The 18,339-nt window shown below is 43.1% G+C and overlaps 1 long non-coding RNA gene across 2 annotated transcripts in view; it reads right to left on the bottom strand.

Moving 5' to 3' along the window:
* Window positions 1-7,797, bottom strand: part of LOC125134129 (uncharacterized) — a 46,372-nt gene extending 38,575 nt beyond the window's left edge. Inside the window, exon 1 of one of the 2 annotated variants that reach the window (XR_007136580.1) lies at window positions 7,559-7,797. This is a non-coding gene — a long non-coding RNA (uncharacterized LOC125134129). The remainder of the gene's footprint in view (window positions 1-7,558) is intronic. The other variant, XR_007136572.1, reaches the window with a different exon arrangement.
* Between the last annotated feature and the right edge of the window lie 10,542 nt (window positions 7,798-18,339).

Here is an 18,339-nt window from a genome sequence, read left to right as displayed (position 1 = left end):
GAGGTGAGCAGGCATTTCCAGTGAATATGCTTGGGCTGGGTGGCCTGATAAGAGGGGCTACCATATGCTGGTACCAGGTTTTGACCTTTGCTGGCCCAGAAACACCTCTTTACTTTACTAGGAGTTGTTCCAGCTCAGTGAGACGCTCAGAGAAAATTTTTAAGTGCCCATTTTAAACAAGACCCAAAAGAGTCAAGTGGACTCCTGTTGGCTAGTGAGTCCCATTTCTTTTCTAGGTATGTCTACATAGGAAAAATCACTATCTAGAGGTCACTTGGTAAAAATAGAGTTGGTGCTTAAAGCATTTGTCGGTGGTATTACTGGCTCTTGTCATTGAACTACTCTCAATTTTTGATGGGCAACACTTACCCATATAGCTATATTTTTGCCAAGCACTCTACTCCTATTACCACACTTGATTCTGACACAATGCTGTGGGGTCTTATCTGCATGTTACAGATCAAGAAACCAGGCTAAGAATGGTTAAACAACCTACTCAAGGTACGTAAAACTGCTAATTAGTCCTCTCCACACTCTCTTTCGTGTGTGTCTCTAGGTCGATAAGACTTCATTTACTTATTTATTTTGTTTTCTTTGGCTGTGGCATGCAGTGCAGTGGCTTGATGTGGGATCTCAGTTCCCAGGCCAGGAAATGAACCTGGGATGCAGCAGTGAAAGCACCGAATCCTAACCACTAGGCCACCAGGGAACTTCCCTCCAATCTCTTTTTATGATCTTTGGACAAATCCTCCAATTAATACATTTACTCTTCTCCCAGGCTAAAGAACCTTGGGGTCAGAGTTCCTTTATTACATCCTAGTCCCAGTGACATCCTACTTTTCCAGCACCTGTTCATGCATGCATCCAGCATCACTGGCTCCTTGGCTGCTAGAGATGCAGGTATGAAGGGGCTCCTACCTTGTCTAGGAATGAAAAAGACATATAAACTAATATTCACAATGCAGGATGCTCTCACATAGACAAGGTGTATCAATATTTACCCAAAGGTGAAGGAAAAGATTATAATGGCTAACATTTATTGAGTACTTACCACATGCCAGGAACTGCCCTATTATTTTTTTACACACATTTATTCATCTCAACAATCCCCCAAAGGAGGGACTATTATTATGGTATCTTACTGATGAGAAGATAGTCACAGAGAGGTTATGTAACTGGTCCTGATAGCACACAGTTACAACGTAGGCTGAGCATTTCCAGGATTTTTTTTTTTTTTTTTTAGTTCAATTCAGAGGACAACACAGCTGAGTCTTGTGGCAACTTGCTGTGACACATAAGAGCTAATTGTGTTGTTATGGCTGATGTTTGATGATGTGGTAGCTAAAATAGTGTCTGTGGAGAAAGAATAAAGTGTGAAGGTACCTAAGGAAACTGCTTTGATTTTCAACAGTGTGCTCAGATCCCCTTTGAGGGAGAGGTTGGGGAGAGGAGACGCGACGTGGTATGGACATAAGTCATTTTCAAAATGGCCAATGCATTCTATCTAGGGTGCGGTGCTCTTGTGCCTGGATTAAATTTTCACTCCCTGCACTGGCCACCCAACCTTTCCAATGGGGAAAGCTCTGTTGCGCAAGTGGCAGAAGACTATACCTCCCAATCAGCCAGTTCACTCCCAATGTGTGAGGTAACAGGGGAAACTAGTATGAATGACTCAGCATGACCATAACTGCACTAGAAAAATAACCCAAACCAACACTCTTGAGCTCTGATTTCCTGGTGTCCAAAGAGCAGTATCATCTCATGGATCCTGAAGAATCCCCTGCACAGAGGGGATTTCACAGAAATTCAAGAATTCACATTGTACATGGGTGGGGCCTGTTTGGAAAGAGGACTCTGGGCATTTCAGAAAGGGGTTGGTCTGGAATGGAGTGTGCACGGTGAAGGGAAGATGGAGTCTCTCCCTGGGAGAAGTTTATGGTCTGCTCCCAGAGAGAGACTGAAGGTAGGAGGTGGGGGAAGGGATCGGAAGAGTAGCAGCCTCCTGGAGCAGCTGCCACACTCTCATTTTCCTCCTCAGAGAACTGGCTCCTAATCACCTGCATGGGCTCCTGGCTTTCTTGACTATAGCAGATTGGTCCAGGGCACCCAAGACCTAAATGGAGCCCATCAGACTTGGCTCTGAGGAATCTGAAAGTTAGGAACAGACCTTAGGATCCATGCTGTTGAGTGAGGGTAGTGGCTGGAACTGATGCTAATGTGTGCGACTGATTTGCCTTGGGTCCACCTGTACCCAAGCTGGTTGTTCAGCTCTCGCTGGGACTTCCTTATGCATGTATGTATGTATGCATGTATTCTATTACTAGCTTATGTTTAAGTTAGCTAGGATTGATTTCTGTGATTTGGGATCAGAAGAGACTTATCTAAGACTCAGAAAGCTGGCAAACACCCCTTCAGGCTTCAGCATTATCTGCCCAATGACTGAAGGAAACCCATTTCTTCTAAGTAAGATTGACAGGTTAATTAGCTGCAAATTAAGGCTCCACTGAAGTCTGAGACTACTGGAGAGTGGAAGCCAAGAAAAGTGTCCCCCCTCCCATCTCTCAAGTCATTTAAATTATATTTCAGAGAACAAGATTAAGGTCCAACTATGTTGGCTCCAGCCAGAGGTGGCTGACAAGTGTCCCATCTGATGATGGCTAAGAGTTCTAGAACATACTACTGGCTGCTAAGCTAGGTTTATTGCATCAGAATAGCTACAGAATACCTAGGAACCAGGAATGTATGTTTTCAAACAAGCTCTCTTATTATATTTTATGTTAATTTTTAGGTAGATTTTACATATCATATTGATATATGATATATATTGATACACATGTATCATTATAGGATATACATATTGATATAACCGACATATATATATATATATATATATGTATATATCAGTTATCTTGGGTCATTCCAACTTTTAAAAAAACATTTACTAACCACTGGTTTACTATATTAGATCTTTGGTGCTACCTAAACAGATTACTATAAACTTGGGGTCAAAAATGACAGAAATGTATTCCCTCATTGTTCTGAAGGCTAGAAGTCCAAAATCTACGTATTGGCATGTCTATGCTTCCACTGAAGACTCTGTGGAAGAATCCTTCCTTCCCTCCCCTGCCTTCTGGTGGTGGCCAGCAAGCCTTGGCAATCCTTGGCGTGCAGCTACATTAGTCCAATCTTTGTCTCCATCATCACAGGGCCTGCTCTCCTGTGTGTCTGTGTCCCTAGGTCCCTCTTCTTATAAAGACCCCATTCACTGGATCAGGGCCCACTCTAATGGAGTGTAACCCATCTTCACTTGATTACATCAGTAAAGACCGTATATTCCCAAATATGGTCACATTCGTAGGTACTCGGAGTTGAGACTTGAACATATTCTCTTGGGGGACTCAATTTAACTCAGAGTTCCTGTTGGTTATTTACATGCTTCTAATTTTTTTCCCAAATGATAATGCTGCAGTGGACTTCTTTTGTAGAAATATTTGATGTCACCTTCTCTGATTATTTCTCTATGATGAATTAGTAGAAGCAAGTGACGGGTCAGATGGAGGATTAATTAAAGTCCAATCAGGAAAACAAAAAACATTCAAGTTTTTCTAATAATAGGGGATTCATGCAAAAAAAAAAAATTGATTCCACAGGTTCTAGAAGTGGCTGTGGAGTCATCAGGGGATGTGAGTTTACCCAGAGTTTAAGAGTGAAGCCAGCAGCCCTGGGAGCTATTTGCTTTCCTTTAATACAGACCTTGCTTGCTTGCAAAAAAAAAAAAAAAAAAGAGAGAGAGAGTGAAGCCACTGTCAACCTCTCTGAGCACCTGATGGAATCTAGAACTCCAGCAGTTCCTTTTAGAGGTGCCACCAAGATGGGGGTGGGGAGAGGAACTGCCTTCCCCTTTCCCTCCACCGCCAGATTTTCTCTAGTGTGACCACAACCAGGTGACCGGGGAGCCTCAAACACATAATCCACAGGGATCAGCTCCCTGCAAGTCATAGCAGATCAGGGGAAGGCAGAGGAAGTGCTGGAGGGCATATGGGTCAAGACTGGAACAGATGAGTGGCATTTTAAGGGTTTGATACATTGCTAAATGCTTTCCAGAGAGTGGCTACCAATGTATAGTCTCACAGTAACAAATGAGGGCCTGTCTCATAAAGCTTTTGCTAGCATTGAGTATTTCAAATTAACAAACAATATTTCCTCCTAATTTCAAAGGCAATACATATTCATTGTAAGAAATCTGGAAAGTAGAAAAGCAAACAGAAAAAATATGAAAATCCCCTCTAATTCTATGGCTCAGCAACAAGAACTTTTAACAAGTGCTTTATCCACATAAGTGAGAGCTTAATAAATATTCTAGAAACTAAGTGGAACTATGCATTAATTGCCTTGTTACCAGCAAGGTGAGAGTTGCCTTTCACATGAATGTTCATTTGCTGAAGATTTTTCTGAATATTTGCTCTCCTGAATTCTTGAGCTTACATCACTGTTAAAATATGCAGCATGATGCAACTCAACAATCCAGCAAAGGGGAGTTCCTGTCGTGGCTCAGTGGTTAACGAATCCGACTAGGAACCATGAGGTTGTGGGTTCGATCCCTGGCCTTGCTCAGTGGGTTAAGGATCCGGCGTTGCCGTGAGCTGTGGGGTAGGTCGCAGACGTGGCTCGAATCCTGAGTTGCTATGGCTGTGGCATAGGCTGGCGGCTACAACTCTGATTCGACCCCTAGCCTGGGAACCTCCACATGCCGTGGGAGCGGCCCAAGAAATGGCAAAAAGACAAAATAAATATATAAATAAATAAATAATAAAAACAAACAAACAAACAAAAACAATCCAGCAAAGAGTCCCACAGATTCTGCCTTCTGATCTTGGGTTTAGTTAACTCATCATGATGGAAGCACATACTCAGAAGACCCTTCCTTCTCAGCTTCCTGTCCCCAAGTCCAGCCCAGTGCGAGGCTCAAGTGTGTGTCCTATAGATAAATGTGTGTGTGTGCGTGTTTAATGAGGAGTGAATGAGTATACCAGTACTTTCTTTGAAATTAACCACATCAGCACAATCAGCCTTATACAAATTTAAAAGTAAGATAGGGACTACTTTTCTCACAGAATCACAATAAAATTACTACCTCTGGCCATGTTCTCAAAAATGAAGGTGAGGCGTCTCAGTCTCTAAAATATGCCATAGGTGCTAAAGTTTACTCTTCCTCAGCTGAGGCAGCTTTCCTAGGCCTACTGTCTAAACGCATTTCAAACAAAGCAATCCATGAACACATCCAGGATTCAGACCAAAGAATCTTTGGTAAATAAAAGCTGATAAGACCTGCGGACAGAGAGGAAGCAGTTTGTTGGCATTCCCTTGCAGCCAGTTGAGGCAGAGACAGCAGCTTGTCCCTGGCCCTGGCCTCAGATCACAGAATCAGAGGCTTAGGCAAATCAAAGGCAGAGATTGCCTTTAAATTCTTATCACTGGACTCCTTGTATTTTACGTCCCTACATTACTAAAGTGAAGACAGAAAGGCCCCACGGGCCCTATAAAAGATAGGCATTTTGCAACTTTATTAAGTCTTGAAATAATTTCCAGACCCTTTATCCCAAAAAAGACAGGTGTAGTTCACTATGATGCTTGGTGTCCCATCAGATGAGGTGGCGCGTTATGAAGGAAGGTGGGGGAGGGATGCTTCTAGTGTTAGTTCTAAACCAGGGGTTGCCTGGGGCGGGGGGGGGGGGGGGGGGACTCAGGAGAACACGGCTGGGCAAAGGGAGCTAGAATCAAGACACGGGGTTGCAGAAGTGTGGCTGCTCCAAAGTAGGAGTGGGGAGTGAGAGCCATTTGTGCCTCAGACCCCCTTGGCTCTCCTTGTCTAGGGTTTTCATGGGATTGTGTTCATTTTCTTTAAATGTTCTAGGACGAACTGCTGCTCAAAAGTGCTTTTTTTTCTTCCTTCCATTTTCAAGCCAAACCATTCAGTGGGAAGTGTCAGCGATCAATGCCTAGACTAAGACACCCCTGCACAGACTGGAAACTCTGGGACACTTCCTAGCCAGTGCCTGCTGTTGCGTGCTCCCCTTCACCCCAGCATCGCTGCAGTGGACTGACTCCCAGAAGAAGGGGCTACAGCTCCTTTTCCTTGCTCCACCTCACTTGAGCATCATGTCATCTCACCACCCCAAAGATATTTAAGAACTAAGAAAATGTGAGAAGAGTTTCTTTTTCCAAAAAAAAGTTCCTAAACTAGGCAAGTCATTCTTTCCTCAAATATTTATTGAGGAAATACTTACCTATGTAAAATAAATATTTACTGAGGAAATACTTACCCTAAATAAAATAAATTTGGGCCCCAGTCTCCCATGGGGCGGGTCAATATTAGCCCAATGTCAGCATAACATCTGTCATTTTCCATATTCTCCCTTTCCTTTGACTTCCACCTGGACACTGACTCCTAACAGGTGTGACTCCAAAGATATGAGTGTGACTCTGTGTGTGTGAGTGTGTGTATGTGTGTGTGTAGGGGACAGGAAAGTCCTCTGATTATCGGTTCACACTGCTCATCCTCAGCATCACTCCACCTTCACTGCACTGCATACTGCTGTTGCCCGTTTCAGCAGATCTCCGCCTTCACTAGAGGTTTGGGTATAAGGGCCCAGGTCTGCTCTGAAAGCCATCAGAGCCATTTGGCATCTGGCCTCTGTAGGTATCACACAGGTCTTGCAAGTCAGAGCCTGCCCATGAGAAACGCAAGCCATACCTCTCTCCTAGTATCCTGGAAACCAACAACCCCAATAAGACACACTCGTCTCTTTCATCTTTGAAACACAAAAGACTTTCTAGGACTTTGAGAATAAGGCCTCTTTGGGGTTGTCTGGCAGCTCTCCGTGTGTGTGTGTGTGTGTGTGTGTGTGTGTGTGTGTGTGTGTGTGTGTGTGTGTGTAGTATCACATGTGAAGTATATAAAACCATTGCTAAGTGCTCCTTGAAGGTTTGAATAAAGGGATAACTGCCTAGCCTTTACTAGTGGGAGAAGGGGGTAAAATTCCCTTTGTGTCTTTCCAAATGTCTAAAGTAGGAAAAAAAAAAAGGCAACAATTAATGCTATAAGATCTCATCTTGTTACATATTAATTCCTTCCAGACTCAAAATCAGGTCACATCTGGATTCCAAAGCTGAAATAAACAGGAGCCAAAAGGGAATAGTATGGGGGGAAGGAGCATTTATGTCAATATTCATAAACGGGGGAGGCAGGGCCTACTAATGTCTAAAAGCTCAAAGATCTAGACTCCTGGATTCCAAAAAAGTGGAAGGAATCCTTGAGACACTAACCTCCCTCCCCATTTAGAAATGAATTTTATGAAATCCCACAAGTGGTGACCTGGTCTCAGACTATCTACACAACAGTAGAAAAGGGCTTTCTTCTTTCAGAACACAAGTTTTTCCTTGCCTTAAATCAAAACATTCTAAATTTCATCCCTTAGCTTTCGTTTTGCATTTTGGGAGTAACGTGGAAGCAGGCAGCCCGGTGGAACATTATAAGTCAGTTATCACACTCACCCACCTGGCTCCCCCAGTGCCCCAGTTTCCAAAGCTGGAACTGCTTTCTCCTCAGTGCAGGTCAGTCAGGGATCTAGATAAAAGCAGCCTTGAATTCAAAGTTCTGTGCTTCTTCATCAAGCAGTGGGATGGTTGGATCTACTTCATCAGTATCCCCTAAGGCTAAAGGCTCAAAACATGAGCAGTGTTTGCTAATGCTTAAATAGGTCAGAGTCATGGGTCTAAGTGCTTTGCGTGTGTGTGTGTGTGTGTGTGTGTGTGTGTGTGTGTGTGTGTGAGAGAGAGAGAGAGAGATTTAATCCTCACAGCTAGCCTACGAAGTAGGCACTGTTTTACAAATAAGGAAATTGAGATCACACAGCTCGTTACTGGCAGAACTGGAATTTAAACTCTAGCATTCTGACTCTAAAAGTTCCCATGCTTCATCCCTAAGACAATGGTTCTCAAATCTGAGCACACCTGAGGATCACAGAGGGCCTGTTCAAACACAGATTGCCAGCTATTTCTATTTCAGTAGCTCTGGGGTGGGTGTGAGAATTTGCATTTCTAACTAGAGCCTGAGTGCTGCTGATGCTGCTGGCCTGAGAACTACATTTCAAGAACCACTCGTTGGTGATGACTCTTTCTCATGATCCCCATTTTGGATGCCTGCCTGGTGCCCCAGCTCCTCAGAAACTGGACAGTGCTATGTACAAGAACCTGGCCAGCTCTCCTCTCTCTGCTCTCTGATGCCCCTGATACTACCTGCTTTCCTGGACCTCTGCCTGTTGTCATGTGCAAGACATCCCTATTGTCCATCTACCCTCCTGGACTTTCGGATGCCAGAAACTTCCCCAATCACAGCCACTCTGTGGTGGGTTTATCTGGTCTGTGGGTTCTATTCTGTCCTGTCCCACAACTACTGACCAAGCTGTGGCTGACAGCTGTCTCATATTCTTTAACTCTTCTCTGATCAAGAACAATTAACCTAGGCCCCACGTTCTCAAGTGACAGGGTGCTCGGACCTGTCACTGTTTAGATGACCCTGCTCAGGCCTTTCTCTAAGCTGTCACTGCTCATCTTTAGTATGTGAGGCTCAGAATGGTGCTCCTACAGGATCCAGGCAGAATTGATTAGAACCATCACTTCCCTTCTCCCAGACTTTTTTCTCTTTTGTCTCCCCCCTCCCCCAGGGCTGCACCTGCCACATATGGAGGTTCCCAGACTAGTGCTCAAATTGGAGCTGTAGCCACCCGCCTATACTACCGCTCACGGCAACGCTGGATCCTTAATCAGCGAGGCCAAGGATCAAACCTGCGTCCTCATGGATACTAGTCGGGTTCACTACCATTGAGCCACAACAGCAACTCCCTAGCCTTCTATATTCTGTTACTACTGCCTGTGACTGTGTTCACCTACTCTTTGGCACATGTAGACTTTGAGTCTAAGCCTTCCAAGTATTTTCCAAATAAGCCATTCTCAGGCTCATCTTTCCCCCATTTTATGCTTATGTCATTTCTTTTTACCACAACACAAGGCTTTACGGTTATTTGTGTTAACTTTTGTCTGGTTTGTTTCAATACTGTTCAAGACAATGGAATTTGCTCTTTTTGAAACAAGTCTATTAATTTTTCTTATTATAAAAGAAATACTTGTTCATCACCAAAAAGCCATAAAATATAGATAATCAAAAAGAAGAACATTAACATTTTTATTATGCCACCCACCCAGAGTTAATCATTATGAATACCTTGGTGTATATATTTCCAGAACTTTAATAAACATCTTTCTGAATTATCTGTAAATAAATTTCTATACATGAATGAGTCATAGAGATCATTTTTATACTTATTCTTATATCCAGTATATTTAGTATTTCTTCTAGCTCTATGTCATCACAAAGTGGCTTCTGTGTTTTGGTGTAAGTGGTCAAAAAAAAAAATATTGTATAGGATGAACAAGAACAGGATACTGTAGCAGCACCCAAGATCCTACCCTCCAGAAGGTTGCTGCCTCATCATTCAACATCTGTTGGATAGCAGTTTTCACCCAGTTAGAAATGCACATACATACTTTTGGTCCAATTTTCCACCTTATTCTGATGGATAGCATGAGGGGCTTCACCTAAGTTGTGACAATCATTCTGCAGCCTCTAGATGTGGTCTAAGTTTTGTAATCCCCAAGGACCCAGGCTTCTTATTAAGTTGACTATTTGTAGATTCCAAACCCCAATATTATCCTATCCTACCTCCTTTCAGGCCACACTGCCACTCCATTTCCAATTTTCAGACCCCTTTTCCATTCTTTTTTATTTTCCCCAAATTACTGGCAATAATTCTACATTTGCTCTGGTTAGTTCTCTCAGTCTCTGGGGACAGAATTCACTCAGGTCTGGAGGCGGCATGCAGTCTTTTACGGAAAACACCCTGTTCTCTTACTGCATCAGCTCCTGTCTTGGACATCAATGACCTCTTAACCATGTTTATTCCACACTGTCAGGTTTGAAGGTTTTTCACATTCATTGAGAAGATGGAAACAAAATAAGAGTTGTGAAAAAGTCCTATTTCCCTCCTGTCACCCATTAGCCTTAGAACATCAGCCTCAGAGCACAATCCTGGCCATTTTTGTTCTGGTCATATCCACAAAAGACCATTTAGATGCCTCTAGTTTTTTCCGTAAGCTCTGACTCATTTATTTTCTTGGCTTTAGCCTTCTGGCTATAGTTTTTATTCTTTCACACCAAACTTTCTTCTTCCCCTCAGTAATACACTCTTCTCTGATCGTGTGTTTGAGTGTGTGTTCTTTTATAATCTGATTTCATCGAAGTGGCCCATTTGCTCCCTTATATTCCACTCTCTTTTCCTTCACACCAAGATCATTTTTTAAAATTACTTTTTCATCTTGATTTTTTTGTAGAGTCTTAAGCCTCATCCCTCCCCCCTTTATAGGCTTTAGCTGTACTAACATAGCTAACTCTTCTTTGAGGTTTTGAAACATCAGCTAGATGACTCATTCATGCCCTCTGTTTTCCTCTGGGCTGCCACAAGGATGATAGAAAGATAATACTCAATAAAGAGTGTATGGATATCATACTCAATTTGGTTATGAGGTTAGGTGCAACAGAAACAGACCACGGCTAAGTTAAACAACAATGGAATTTGTTTGGAGGGTTCTCAGGAAGCTCACAGACTAATGAGAAGATTTGGAACCAGGTTCCGAAATGACCAGAACCAGGGTAGCTCCAGAAGTCCACTTAGCAGGAATTATTCTCCCCTTCCATCAGCTGACTTTCTAGACAGCTTGGGTTAAAGGTACTGGGCAGACTGAATAAGAACCACTGTTTTCAAAGATACACCCTTCATTCTCTTAACCTGACAGCAAAGTAAAATTCAAGAGCCTTTGCCTTTCTCCTGGAATGCCAGCCAGTCAGCTGCTCCCCTTATTAGCAGAAGCTGAAACTTCAATGGCCTGGTTTGTGACACAGTGTATCCAAACCAGCAGCTACTCCTGAACAGCTAGGACAGTCTCAGGATGTGATCGTTGTCCAGAGAAATGGCTCGGAAGCTTGACTGAAGCCAGCTTTAGTGAGATTGTGTATTTTTCTGGGGTTAGTTGATGGAAATGAGGGCCGATGGCTATGGAGAGGCTAAAGTTCTCAAACCATCTCCTGGCACCACTTTCTTTCACAATCAAATTAGTTTACTCCACTGATGATTAGGGCATGAGAAAGATGCAGAAAAAACTGTGGAAAAGGTGTCTGTGGGGGACGGTGATGGTGCTGGAGGACAGGACACACAAAGATACTGCCTGACCCAATCATTTCACATATACTGATGATTGCGAGGGAATACGATTCAGATTTCAGTGGCTTTCAAACTATTCTATGACCAACAGCAAAACAAACAAACAAACAAACAAAAAAACAAAAACAAAAAAAACATTTACACTGCAATTCCTCCATCTATATATATATATCTTTAAAAAAAGTATCACCAAAAGTTTTTTTGTTTTTGTTTTTTTTTGTTTGTCTGCTTTTTTTGTCTTTTTGCCATTTCTTGAGCCACTCCTGCGGCATATGGAGATTCCCAGGCTAGGGGTCCAATCGGAGCTGTAGCCACCGGCCTACGCCAGAGTAACAGCAACATGGGATCTGAGCCGTGTCTGCAACCTACACCACAGCTCACGGCAACGCCGGATCCTTAACCCACTGAGCAAGGCCAGGGATCAAACCCGCAACCTCATGGTTCCTAGTTGGATTCGTTAACCACTGAGCCACGATGGGAACTCCACCAAAAGTTTTATTGTATATAAAACTCTTGGCTATTTTCTACTTCAGTCTATTGCATTTTGTGAAAATGCTGGTCTCAACCCACTTGACTTCATAACTCATTCATGAGTTGAGACCTGTAGTTTGAAAAACATGGCTATCTCTGCCACACATAGACCTGGGGTAAAATTCAGGTGTTCGTCTTGTGAAATAAGAACCTTAAAAGCCTGTGTTGTCTGCTTGCTTGCTGAATTGTTCTTCCTTTAAAAGTTAAAAGTCATCCTCGTTAAATGTACCGGAAGCAACATAACTCTGACTTTCTCAGAAGTTGGCAGTAATGTGCTGTAATTTGGGGTTGGTGCTGGGAATATCAGTAAGTGCACCTGGCTCTGTCATTCTGCTTGATTGTCTGTCACAGTTGGGGAGGTACTTCCCCTCTGGATGCCCTCTGATGCAGCTCACATGAACAGAATACAAATGCTAGTCAGCCCAGGCCAAGAATCTGTCTCCCTGTAGCTGACTGAGTTCTGTGACAGAAAGAGGTGTCTCTCTCTGTCACTTGCAAGAGTGATCTGTTATATGGGAAAACCAGGAGAATGGAGAAAAATGAGCAGCAAGGAAAGGGGTGCAGGTGTGGGAGAACTCTCCCTAACCTTATGCCAGCACCTGCAAAGCAGTATCAGTGATGCTCCATTATGTTCAGGTCAGTTCAGGAGGATGGGAGAAAAACCAACATGGTTTGTAGGTCACCTGTGTGTCAGGCCCTCCTCCAGGCGCATTCCCATGTGGTCACTGCAGTGAGTGGAATAGGAGCTAACCTGTACTGAGTGCTTATTTTTCTTTAGGCATTTATAAGCATTACCCCCTTTAAATCTCACAATTCTATGAGGCAGATGCTATATGATTCCTAATTTTGCAGATGAGCAAACCGAAGCTTAAGAGAAACGATCACTTCCTCCAGGTTACATCACTGATGTGAGATGGAGCCAGGACCAGAGCCCAGATCTGTCTGAGCCCAGAGACTGTGCTTGTTACCACTGATAGGCATCATCTCTATTTAGCAGAGAGGAAACCGGCTCAGAAAGGTTAAGTAGTCGGCTCAAGGTCACACAGCTGAGAGGTGGCAGAGCCGGGATTCACGTGGAGTCTGCCTTGACACGCTGTTCCTTTAGAACCATTCAGCCCTGCTGCATCCCAAGCCCACGGTGACCTGGAACAATTTAAGGGGAAACGTGGTTCTTCCAGGGATGCAAGGGTGAACGTGGTTGGGTGGGATGATCCCGGGGCTGCTACTGAGAAACACGGACTCTGCTATTGAGTCTCCATAAGATGGCTGGTGGGGGTGGGGAGGGGCCTCAGAGAAATCATCCCGTGTCTTCAGGCAAATAACAGTGCCAGCTCGTGGACATGTCTGAGCTCCCTAACGTCAAACCCCAAGGTGTGAGAGCTTTGAAAATCTTTCAATTCAATATAAAGCCTTGGCTTAAAATTCCTTCTTAAGCCAGACACTTTATGAGAGGCCAAGAAAAATGTTACACTTCATTGCTTAGATAACTAGAAACAGATCGCCGGAGGGCAGGAAGCACGCTGCCTGCTTCTTGGAATACCTAGCACTCAAGTCTTTCTTCACTGTTACCATGTAAAGCCCCAGAGGAGGAATTTCTAATGCCAGGGAAGAGATTTAAAATGTGCGGGAAGGGAGAGGTGGCTATAACGGCAACCCCTACCAATACTACCAAAGGCATTTAAGTAATAGTTGTTAATACTATACATAGTTAACACATATGAGTAGAATTCTAGAGTCATCGCCTCAACAGGAATTTAATCATTCTGCTTGTGATCTGAGAATTTTTATACACCTGATGTTTTGTTGTTTATGAGTGAGCTCATGCCAATGGCCTCCCAAGGTCATTTGGGCCAGTGACTGTGTGATGCTCATTCTGGTATCTCCAGACCTCTCAGCACAGGCCTGTCACATAGCAGGTGCTCAATAAACATTCCTTACGTGAATAAATGAAGTTGCTGATGCCCTTTTCAAACAAATTTCCTGTGGAAAAATAATGCTTGGCAATACTACAAACATTTTTAATTTTAAGAGTAATGATCAAGTTTTTGATGAATGAATACTGCTCCCTAGTTTTAGAAGCTGAGTATAGACTTTGATCACTGAAACGATTCATATTAGTACTAAACTAGCCACATATGTTCTTTCTCTCTAAATTAACCAAAGGCTTATATAGGTTTTTCATTAATTTTTTAAAACAGTTTTTATAGTTTAGGGAGTTCCCGGAGTGACTCAGGGGTAACAAACCTGACTAGTATCCACAAGGATGCAGGTTCAATCCCTGGCCTCGCTCAGTGGGTTAAACGATCTGGCATTGCAGTGAGCTGTGGTGTAGGTCACAGACTCGACTCAGCTCTAGTGTTGCTGTGCTGTGCTGTAGGCCATTGGCCACAGCTCCAATTGGACCCCTAGCCTGGGAATATGCTGTGGGTGTGGCCCTAAACAAAAAAGCCTTTCTAGTTTAAAATCTATAAGCTTGGACAAGGGGATAGACTGTTTCCAGCATGGAGGATGCTGGTTGGATGCAGGCTGTACTGCTTTCAGGTGCATGCCTGTCGCTATCCTCCAGCCCCACCCAATGGAAGGGGCAGCTCCGCCCACTATTTCACAGACAAGCTCCAGGAAAGATTAACCCCAGTCTTTTTGATACAAGTTCTACAAGCGCCAGCCCAAGCTACAGCCTGCTTGCTCTAGCTGTTAGCTCACCTGGTAATTCAGGGTCAAGGGAAAACAGGATCAAGGAAGAAAAGAGAAAATGGATGAGTAAAACAATAAAACACCAAAATAAAGATTTCTCTTCAACACTTAAGCAGAGTCTTTGTTCCCTGAAGGATAGGAAGTACCAAAAAACAGCAAGACAAGAGGAATAAACCCCACATAAATCACTGGGGCATCCACTTTCTATCTATGAGGAAAAAGCTCCAGTTCATCTTTTATTTTCTAGTTTTATATTCATGAGAAAAAACAAATACATTATAAGATGAAATATGGATCCCAGCATTAACAGCTGAACAGATAAGGAACTTAAATGTTTTAATTTAAAAATTATGATCACAATGAGATACCATTTCACATCCATTAGGATGGCTCTTATCCAAAAACATGGAAAATTACAAGTGTTGGAGAGGATATGGAGAAATCGCAAGCTTTATGTGTTGCTGACAGGAAGGTAAAATGGTGTAGTCACTGTGGAAAACAGTTTGGAAGCTCATCGAAAAGTTATACATAGAGCTACCACACGACCCAGCAATTCCACTTGTAGGTGTACACCCAAGAGAACCGAAAGTAGGGACCTGCAGATATTTCTACACTAATGTTCGTAGAAGCATTGCTCACGACAGCCCAAAGGCAGAAACAACCCAACTGCTCATTATCAGACAGATGAATGGAGAGACAAAATGTGTGTCATACAATTCAGCCTTAAAGGGGAATGGAATTTTGATACATGCTATGACCTGAATGAACCTTGAAAACATTATGTTAAGTAAAGTAAGATAGACACAAAGGATAAGAATTGTGCGACTACACTTATGTGACGTTATCTAGGGTAGTCAAACACATAAAGCCAGAAAGGAGAATATCGATTACCAGAGGCGAAGAAGAGGGGATAATTATTGTATAGTGAGTATACAGTTTCTGCTTGGGATGATAAAAAATTTTTTGGAAATGATAGAGGTGAGGTTGTACAATATTATGAATGCACTTAATACCACTAAATTGCACAATTAACAGTTACAATGGTTGTTTTATGCTGCATGTCTTTACCACAGTAAAAAAGAATACACTGTAAAATCTGTGAATAAAGCAATTACATTCACAGTTCTCCATAGACATCACCAGCAGCTGCGGCCACCTCCCTCAGAAGAGGTGTTTTGTAGTGCAGGGTGGGCAGAAATGGGAACTGCTGATATTCACTGGCTGCTCTGCTGGCCTAGAATAGTCTTCCTACTCAAGGAACTGGGGGAGATGGTCACTGCCACTTGGCTGCAATAACCTTCCACCTCATGGATGTGGGTAGGGGCATGGGTGCAGCCATGTCTGCCACTGATCCTACTGAGTTTCTGTAGCTTTTGCTGAATAGCTATTTCTTAAGTTGTAAGTTCTTTGGTCAGTCTTCAGAGATTTTTTTTTTTTTTGAATAGTTGTCTTTACAAATGTTTACCAGTTTAATGTCTCTCTGGGGGTGAGGTTTCACTGGAATCCTCACACCTCTATTCTGGGGGCTCCCTTCTTCCCCAAAGAATTTTAACCACAATGGAAAGATGCATAGTTTTGACTAGCAGTATTTTGTACAGGTCCCCCTTTGAAGGGTTTTCCTGGTAAGTTCATGGATCTATTTTATACCTTTCTTAAAGTCTTCCAAGGAGAAGCAGAGATAGTGGCCATATCCAATCTTGAGTCTGTCTAAAAACCTGCTGGAGGTGGTGTGATGGTGGCCCAGCCCTTGGCTCAGAGAGCAAACAGTCTGATTATGGAGAAGCGTTTGATTAGATAAACCTGAGATCAAAAGTGAAGTGTCCCTGCAGTAAGTTAAGAGGATTAGTGTCCTGGAGGCTCACAGAGCTTTTGGAAAGACAAACCCTTTGAAATTCACAAAGTCACCTATGTTCTTCAGATAGGTGCTCAGAGTGACTTCTGAGGGATTAGACCCTGTCTGCAGTGCTTGCTTCCTAGAGATGCATCATCATATTTGATGATTTGTTAATCAAATGTCCCCTGGGAGGCTGACATTGTCATTAACTGTTTTTAAGGCTCTGGATAAACTTGCTTTGATTTTTTTGCTTTTTCTTCCTATAAAGATGGCTACTGCTTGGGATTTCATACTTCTTTTATTTTCAGTTGGTGTTTAAAGAGTGAGAGGACGTAGCTGACCCAATTCTATATATACAGTCTTGCAAAACCGCAGCTGAGGATATCAAGTACTTTTCTGACTTGGATAACCTGCCGCTCTAAGTGGAGCTGATTTCTTTGCTAGACTCGCTCCAGGTTGGAAGGGAAGCTGCCCTTCAATGATGGCAAATGACACAGCTATTGTGTCTGTAAGGCCAGCATGATTAATAGACTCTACCTCACCTATTCTCTCATCTGACACTGCTTGGAGACCAGTTCCATTATTCCTACTTTCTAGAAGAAGAAACACAATCATTTGCCAGCCTGCTCAATATGATGAATCGCTAAAATGAAAGAAGTATCCTCGTGACCTCTTTAGATGGCTCTTAATGTATCACGCTGCTTTCCTTCCAAAGGCCATTTGTTGATTAAGATCTGCGAGTGAAGAGACTCACAATGCATATTTCAAGTATCGGTTTAAAATAATTCTTCAGGTGCAATGCCAGAAACTTTTATGATCCCCTTTCACGTTGCCTCTGTGATCTCCAGCGTGTCCTTTCAATCACCCTCCCCCTCGCCCCCTCCCTGCCCCACTGCCTTCTGAAAAGCAAGGATTTCTGGCTGCACTTATTGTTTAGGTCAAGTTCAGAGAGTGTTCTCGTGTTTCTTTCATCATCTAATACAGATGGGGGTGGAGGTCAGGGGAAGCCTGTCTTGGAGATGAAGGGCACATTGAGATCTTTGATTCAAAGACTATGGCTCCATCACTTTCTCTTACATAGAAACAGTATTCATCCCACACTTCCTATTGCAAATCACTCTGGTACGACGTGACAATGCAGCAGATACACAAGGACTTTTCCCACATCACAGTACAAACACATACACCCTCTCCGGGGAACCTAAGAGAAACTCTTGGGCTTCCACTTCCCCTCCATTTGTTTGAAGGATCAAGAGAACACAGTTCCATTTTCAACAAAAATTAAAAAGGAAAATCATGAAAAGAGCCAACCTCCTTTTTTGTCTCTCTCTCTTAATATATTGTTGCATCCAGGGAAGAGGAAACAGTGAGCGCCACTGATACTGGGTCCCCAGAGACCCTATAAGGGTCACTCCCCAGCTCTCAAATGAGCTCGTCTTCCTCCACTTGCAGAGCAAGTTCATAATGGACTGGAAGTTACTCTTGGCTCAGCTCTACTGTGAAGAAAAAAAAAAAAAAAAAAAAGCCATGGTGCTTCAGGGAACCAGGCTGTGTTTGAACCTGGGTTTTCACAGGGAGGAAAGTTTTTAGCTTTAAGGCTTTGGAGATTTGGAGTAAGGAGATTTGAAAAATCCTGAGCCATGCTCCTGCCAGTCTCCGCAGGCCTTGGGAGCTGTGTGGTCCTTAAGGTCAGGGACAGACTCCTGCCACACGTTTTCATTTTTTATTTCTTCTTAAGCAGCTGTCTGTGGTGCCAGGGACCAATTCATTGTGGGGCTTAAAATAGACATCTTGTTTATTCTGCAGTGTTGCCGAATAACGTGTGCACTGGATAAAACTTTGCAGATAGCTGCTGGTAACCCTTTGAGAATAGTTTAAAACGAAAATGGATTTGAAGTGCATTTGCTTAGTAAATATGGTAGAGAAGATGAACTGCTCTCTGAC

The sequence above is a fragment of the Phacochoerus africanus genome, chromosome 1, assembly GCF_016906955.1.
Source record: "Phacochoerus africanus isolate WHEZ1 chromosome 1, ROS_Pafr_v1, whole genome shotgun sequence".
NCBI lineage: Eukaryota > Metazoa > Chordata > Mammalia > Artiodactyla > Suidae > Phacochoerus > Phacochoerus africanus.
This window is presented reverse-complemented; position numbering and strand designations above follow the sequence as displayed.